At 36.2% G+C, this 7,677-nt stretch overlaps 1 pseudogene; it reads left to right on the top strand.

Annotated features, from left to right (window-relative positions):
• Positions 1 to 4,216: 4,216 nt before the first annotated feature.
• LOC115489313 lies at positions 4,217 to 4,351 on the top strand (annotated as a pseudogene).
• Positions 4,352 to 7,677: the final 3,326 nt, after the last annotated feature.

Below are 7,677 nucleotides of genomic sequence, written 5' to 3'. Positions count from 1 at the left end.
AAATTTTCAGGAGAGTTAACCATTGGATACATCTTCTTTCTGTTTCTTCATTTTATGTACAGATTGATAATTATCTTGAATTTTTCCTATTGAGTGACCTACAGAAACTGGTTTGTAGACTTTGGCATTTCCACCTATATCATGATAGAATTGGTATTTTACTTGGCAGTCAAAAAACAAAAAACAAACAAACAAAAACCACTGAGCTCTAAGGGCCTCTCTTTCCTTCTTAAAATTGTGAGGCTTCTGTGGACTGCACAAAGGCAGAAATAAGCCAGGTGAATCTCAGTGTCCCTTGTGAATTAACATTTTTTCCCTGACTTGAAAGCACAGTTTAACAATTTCAAAGCATGGTATTAATTGATGTTTGTTTTTCTTTTGTAGTACTGTGAAGTTTATATCCTACTTTATCTATGAGTTCACAGCAGGTATCGGAGTCTCTGATAATTATGTATCTGGGTCTTTTTTCATTCCTATGGGTTACGTCATGAGTCTTAACTGTTCATGGACAGACTCAGGTTGTTTTTTACTTGAGCCTGCAAAATTTATCTCAGTGAGTCAATGAAGGTACACGTACAAAGTTTTTGCTTTTCTGAATGTTCAGGAAAGACCTGCCTGCTGCCCCTGGCCACACTCTATTAGCCTATGACATTCTATTACAATAATTTAAAAAGTCTTTCCTAATTCATGTGTGTTAAAGGACAAATATTCAGTTATACAATGTATTCAAATTCTCTCCAGGTTTTGAGACACTACCTACTCTATGCTGTATCAGGGTATCCCTTTCTTCATTGCATCAAGTGTTTTCACCCCTAGCATAATCTTCTGAGAATTTTCTTTTCTACTTTCTTTCCCATTTATATTCTCCCCCAAAGCAGAAATAATATGGACGACACCATGCCAACAACATTGTTTGTTTCATTCTGCCCATATAACTGTGTGTTCTTCCTGGCTTGCAGAATTACTCATGGTGCTATTTGCGCCCAATAATATTTTACACATTGTCATGAAGTACTACTTTTACATATTTTATATCCTATGTAGTGAACACAAAAAACTAAACGCTGCACAATTGTGTTATTCATTGATAAATTCTTTTCATTCCAGGATTTGAATAAGTGGTCATTCTAGGCTACTTTTTCAATTAAAATATCCACGACATGCACACTATGACATGACTTTCATCTCAGTATTGAAATACTATGTATTTATCTTCTATTGGTTTTGACATGGATTGTGTCTCATTAGAAATCTTGGAACTTGTATGCATGTCTTCAACTTTAATTAAAATTTGTGGCCAAGAAATTTTGTGTGAGTATATCTCAGAAAACTTAAATTCACCTTCTCAGTTAATAAAGTATGAATATTAAGATTTTTGGTGTTGCCATTCAAAGTCCACACAAGAAGGATTATAATTTACCACAATTCATTTACTACCTTATTTTCCTAATTAGATATTTCAAACATTAAGATTGCTAGATATGATTTTATACATCTTAGAGTGCATGTACTCAAAGAAATGCGGTGCCTGCTTAGCACACATGAAAATAAGTCTTGGGGATCTCATAGGAAAACAGGTCTTTAAAGTGAGGTAAAGAAATCTTTCTAGCTTTTATTTAATTTTTAAAATTAGAATTTGACTTTTTTCCATAGGTATTGTTATTTAAAAATATTTTTTGAGCCAGAGTTTTTCTGTATATCCCTGGCTGTCCTGGAACTCACTCTGTAGACCAGACTGACCTTGAACTCAGAAATTCGCCTGCCTCTGCCTCCCAAGTGTTGGGATTAAAGGCATGCGCCACCAAGCATGTCTCATTTAATATCCTTTATACTTCCCATCTCAGCCCCAAATATTTTCTCTCATTAAAACAAAAATCAATATTTAAAATATAATATAAAATGACATAAAAAAATAAAAAATAACAGAACAGAACAAAGAAAAGGAACAAGCAGAATATAGTGAAAATATACATGAAAAACACACAGACTCAGAACTCATCTTAAAAAAAAGATTAAAATACAGAAATTTAATTCACAAAAAATACATCTTTGATAGAAACCAAAACCTGTAATTTGGAGCAAAGAGAAAAACACCCCCAGCAGTAGATAGCCATCAAAACCGTGAACTCAGTAGCGTTTTTCATCTTTCATATTGAGTTGATATATTAAACCATATATAGACTCTCCTTTACCACTAATTTGTACATAAAAATTTGATACTGACATATAATTTATACTCAGAATTTATTTGTTCATTGGAAAGAAATTAGATTATGACATACTTCCTAAATATCCATATCAATACCTAATGAACACATAACAATTCAGTGCTTGACTCAACCCTGAAAATGTAGGTGGATTTGCAGTGTTCATGTGAATGTTTCATATAGGTTTTATGGTTTCATGTAAATGGTGTGAAAGAAGCAGATTGTTCTAATTTACTTGGTAAACAAAAGAAGACTACAGCATATACCAAAGCAAGATTTTTTGTTTGCTTAAAGAAAAATAAGTTCCAGTTGATTGTATATACAATCTCTCTGTTTAAGAATTTACCGTTTTAAAATATCAATACTGAGTTTTATAATTTTATAATTTCAAAATCATCTGAATGGCCATTTATCCTGGGCCTTGACACTTTGTACACCTATACTCCAAAACGTACCACATCTGGAATACTAACGTAATTTAAAATTCCTTACTCTCTGTTTTTTTTTTACCCTCAAAAACTGATATAGGAATGAACATCGTGATGCAACTGAAGCTATTGGCATGATCTCTTAAGGATAACACATCTGTGAATCCCAAGCAACACCATAAGAAGCAGTAAATGGGATAGATAAAAGTTTGTGTTTAATGTACTCCAAGATTTACTTTTCATTTCTTTTCAGTTTTTGTTTTTTGTGCTTTTGTTGTTGTATGGAGAGAGAGAGAGAAAGAGAGAGAGAGAGAGAGAGAGAGAGGAGAAGGAGAAGAAAAGAGGAGAAAAGAGAGAGAAGATAACAGCAATTATATATAGGGAAGTAAGTAAAATCTTCCCATATTTGGTAGAGGGTAAAAAATCCATTAAAATTCATTTTTTTGAAAACCAGAAAAGATAATTTAAATTTTAAAATAAAATTTATGAAGGAAGTTTTATAAATCATTTTCCAGACTTGAAAGGATTTGGGATCCTTTAAGAACAGGATGTATCTTCCTTTTCTGTATTTATTGTAATTACAGATTGGTATTTGTTTTGCCATATTCCCTTGAGTATGATCTAGAAAAACTGGTTTGGAGAGTTTGGCCTTTTCTCCTATGTTGTTATTGTTTCCATAGTTTACTTGGCATTCAAATCACAAAGACCTCACATTTCTTTTAAAAATAGTAAGCCTTTTGTGGACTGAACAAAGGAAGTAATAAACTCCCATTAAAATATAATCAAAAGGCAGAACCATAATATACAAAAACCTGTTTGGGAAAAACAAAGAAGAGTACCATGAAATTAAAAACAAACAAACAAATGAACTAAAGAAAGAAAATGGTTCCCTACTACATGTTCAGCAAAGATGGCTAACACAATTGATCTCAATGGCATTTTGCATCATTTTTATTCACTTGATATATTAAATTAAATATAGACATTTCTTCACAACTAATTTATACATTACATCGTTGAATATCATAACCAACTAGGTTCAACTAACACTGAAAAGTCATTTTCTAAACTGGAATGAAATTGGATCCTGACTCACTTATTGAATGCACATAACTGTAACAAACACATCGAATTTGAAGCACATACATAGCACCAATAATATTGGTTCATTAACAGATCACTTCAGGATCTTCACCCGCTAGCTGAAGCTGTTTCACAGCCTGATGAGCATGGTTTCAACAAGGAGGGACCTCTTCTTCCAGGAGTGATTTTGCTCCTGGGCAAGGAGGTAAGACAGCCACTTTCTCTCCAATAAGTGTGTGGAGTGGGGCTGACCAGGAGCACAAGATCAGTGGAGCAGCTGGGACAGGATCCTTCCAGTCCAAAATCTGCACCCACAGCTTGGGCTGTCCCAGAGTCCTATGTGCACAAGTTCTGCCAGGAGAAAGCTAGTCTTCCAGGAGTGGGGACAGAGGTTTACAGACCTACAGGAGGAACAAGCTCCAGCCAGAGACAGCAAGAACATCTAACACCACAGAATGCCAGATGGCAAAAGGCAAATGCAAGAATCTTACCAACAACATCGCTTCTCGGCCTTTTGGCTAAGATCAAGTGTAGTATCTGTTCTTATCAGTTTATACGTCCTCTATCCGAGGACAATATATTAAGACTGGTTCTCAGGTGGTTATGAGGAGGGTCTTATAGCCCCCACCCACAATGGCATACTTTCTCCAACAAGACCATACCTACTAATAGTGCCACTCCTTGGCCCAAGCATATTCAAACCACTACAATGGTTTTCTTTTAATCCCAGGTGTGGGATATGGGGCTGCTTCAGATTATCTACAGCAGCTGACTATGATCTGCCTTGTGCTCTGGCAAGGGTGTGATTTTGCCAGCTGCACGTACTTTCTGCCCTTGTGTGACATAATTCAGGTGACAGCAGATGCTGGCAAGGATGTGGAGAAAGAGGAACACTGCTCCATTGTTGGTGGGATTGCAAGCGTGTACAACCACTCTGGAAATCCGTCTGGCGGTTCCTCAGAAAATTGGACATAGTACTACCGGAGGATCCCGCAATAACACTCCTGGGCATATACCCAAAGATGTTCCAACCAGTAAGAAGGACACATTCTCCACTATGTTCATAGCAGCCTTATTTATAATAGCCAGAAGCTGGAAAGAACCCAGATGCCCCTCAACAGAGGAATGGATACAGAAAATGTGGTACATCTACACAATGGAGTACTACTCAGCTATTAAAAAGAATGAATTTATGAAATTCCTAGACAAATGGATGGACCTGGAGGGCATCATCCTGAGTGAGGTAACACATTCACAAAGGAACTCGCACAATATGTACTCACTGATAAGTGGATATTAGCCCAAAACCTAGGATACACAAGATATAACATACAATTTCCTAAACACATGAAACCCAAGAAGAATGAAGACTGAAGTGTGGACATTATGCCCCTCCTTAGAAGTGGGAACAAAACACCCTTGGAAGGAGTTACAGAGACAAAGTTTGGAGCTGAGATGAAAGGATGGACCATGTAGAGACTGCCATATCCAGGGATCCACCCCATAATCAGCATCCAAACGCTGACACCATTGCATACACTAGCAAGATTTTATTGAAAGGACCCAGATGTAGCTGTCTCTTGTGAGACTATGCCGGGGCCTAGCAAACACAGAAGTGGATGCTCACAGTCAGCTAATGGATGGATCACAGGGCCCCCAATGGAGGAGCTAGAGAAAGTAGCCAAGGAGCTAAAGGGATCTGCAACCCTATAGGTGGAACAACAATATGAACTAACCAGTACCCCGGAGCTCTTGACTCTAGCTGCATATGTATCAAAAGATGGCCTAGTCGGCCATCACTGGAAAGAGAGGCCCATTGGACTTGCAAACTTTATATGCCCCAGTACAGGGGAACGCCAGGGCCAAAAAAATGGGAATGAGTGGGTAGGGAAGTGGGGGGGAGGGTATGGGGGACTTTTGGGATAGCGGATTGGAAATGTAATTGAGGAAAATATGTAATAAAAAATATTTAAAAATGTGAAAAATGAGAAATGCACATTTTAGGACCTGGAATAAGAGGAGAAAAGAGAAAAACGTCGAAAAATTGACACAAACACGGTTTGACCTGGAATATGGCGAGAAACAATGAAAAAGGTAGAAAATGAGAAATGCACAATGTACGACCAGGAATATGGCAAGAAAATTGAAAATCATCGAAAATGAGAAATACACACTGTAGCACCTGGATTATGGCGAGAAAACTGAAAAATGTGGAAAATGAAACACGAACACTGTAGGACCTGGAATATGACGAGAAACATTGAAAAAGGTGGAAAATGAGAAATGCACACTGTAGGACCTGGAATGTGGCGAGAAAACTGAAAAACGTGGAAAATGAGACACAAACACTGTTTGACCTTGAACATGGTTAGAAACACTAAAAAAAAAACATACACTAAAATCCTGAAAACCAAAAATACCTCAAAAATCCCTTTAAAACCGTACAAAACTACTTTTAAAAAACGTTAAATTCAAAAAAAAAAAAAATACACAAGAACCCCCCCCAAAAAAAAACCCTAAAACTTTTTTTTTTTTTTTGAGTTTTTGGAGACAGGGTTTCTCTGTGTATCCCTGGCTATTCTGGAACTCGCTCTGTAGACCAGGCTGGCCTCGAACTCAGAAATTCACCACATTTTCCTCCCAAGTGCTGGGTTTAAAGGCATAGGCCACCATTGCCTGGCAATTCTAAAAGTATGAAACCGCAAAAATAAAACACTATAATTTTAAATAAGTATTCAAGAAAAAGAATCCTATGAAATAAAATAAAAAACAAACAAACAAAACCCCCTGAAGCATAAATAAAACCTCCAAACCCTGAAATGCACTAAAATCATTTCAAAAACCAGGAAAAAAACACTAAAAATATCCTAGAAGCCTGAAAAGAAAACCAAAAACCTCTAAAACAATCTTCTAAAAACCCTACAAACCCTTTTAAAAAAAAACCCTAAAATTCTAAAAAAATACACAAGAAGCCAAACATGTTCCTAAAATTCTTTTCTTTCTTTCTTCCTTCCTTCCTTCCTTCCTTCCTTCCTTCCTTTCTTTCTTTCTTTCTTTCTTTCTTTCTTTCTTTCTTTCTTTCTTTCTTTCTTTCTTTCTTTCTTTCTTTTGAGTTTTTGGAGACAGGGTTTCTCTGTGTATCCCTGGCTCTATTGGAAGTCACTTTGTAGACCACTTTGGCCTCAAACTCAAAAATCCCCTACCTGTTCTCCCAAGTGCTAGGATTAAAGGATTGGGCCACCACTGCCTGGCAACCCTAAAACTATGAAACACCAAAATTAAAACCCTAAAATTTTAAATACATATTCAAAAACACACACCAAAAACTAATAAAAATATTAAAATAGTAAAAAAAAACCAAAAAACCTAAAGCCTAAATAAAACCCAAAACCCCAAAACAGAAAAAGCACTAAAAATACACTAGAAGCCTGAAAACAGAAATAAAACACAAACTCTAAAACACTCTTCTAAAAACCCTACAAACCCTTAAAAATACCCTAAAATTCAAAAACAAAATAACAAAAACAAAAACAACAAAAAAACCCCACAAGAACCCAAAAAGGACCCTAAAATTCCTCTTTCTTTCTTTCTTCCTTCCTTCCTTCCTTCCTTCCTTCCTTCCTTCCTTCCTTTCTTTTTTCTTTCCTACTTTCTCTATGTCAATCTCTGTCTCTATTTCTTTCTCTCTCTTTATTTCCCTAAAATTTTTCAGGACTGGTTTTCTGAGTATCCCTAGCTGTTGTGGAACTTACTCTGTACCAAGATTGGTTTCAAACATGTGCATATATGTATATATACACACATATGTTATATATATATTTTTTTTTTCTGGCCATGCCTCCTTGAGCTAAGCCCTGCCCAGTCGAAGCATACCTTGCCCTGTAAGACTTGGACACGCCCTCTAAGAACCTAAAATCCAAAAAAAAAAAACCAAACAAACCTTAAAACCTTTTAAAAAA

This window comes from Mus musculus, assembly GCF_000001635.26.
Source record: "Mus musculus strain C57BL/6J chromosome 4 unlocalized genomic contig, GRCm38.p6 C57BL/6J MMCHR4UN_CTG1".
Lineage (NCBI taxonomy): Eukaryota > Metazoa > Chordata > Mammalia > Rodentia > Muridae > Mus > Mus musculus.
Note: the sequence above shows the minus strand (reverse complement) of the source record. Positions and strands in the feature narration are given on the sequence as shown.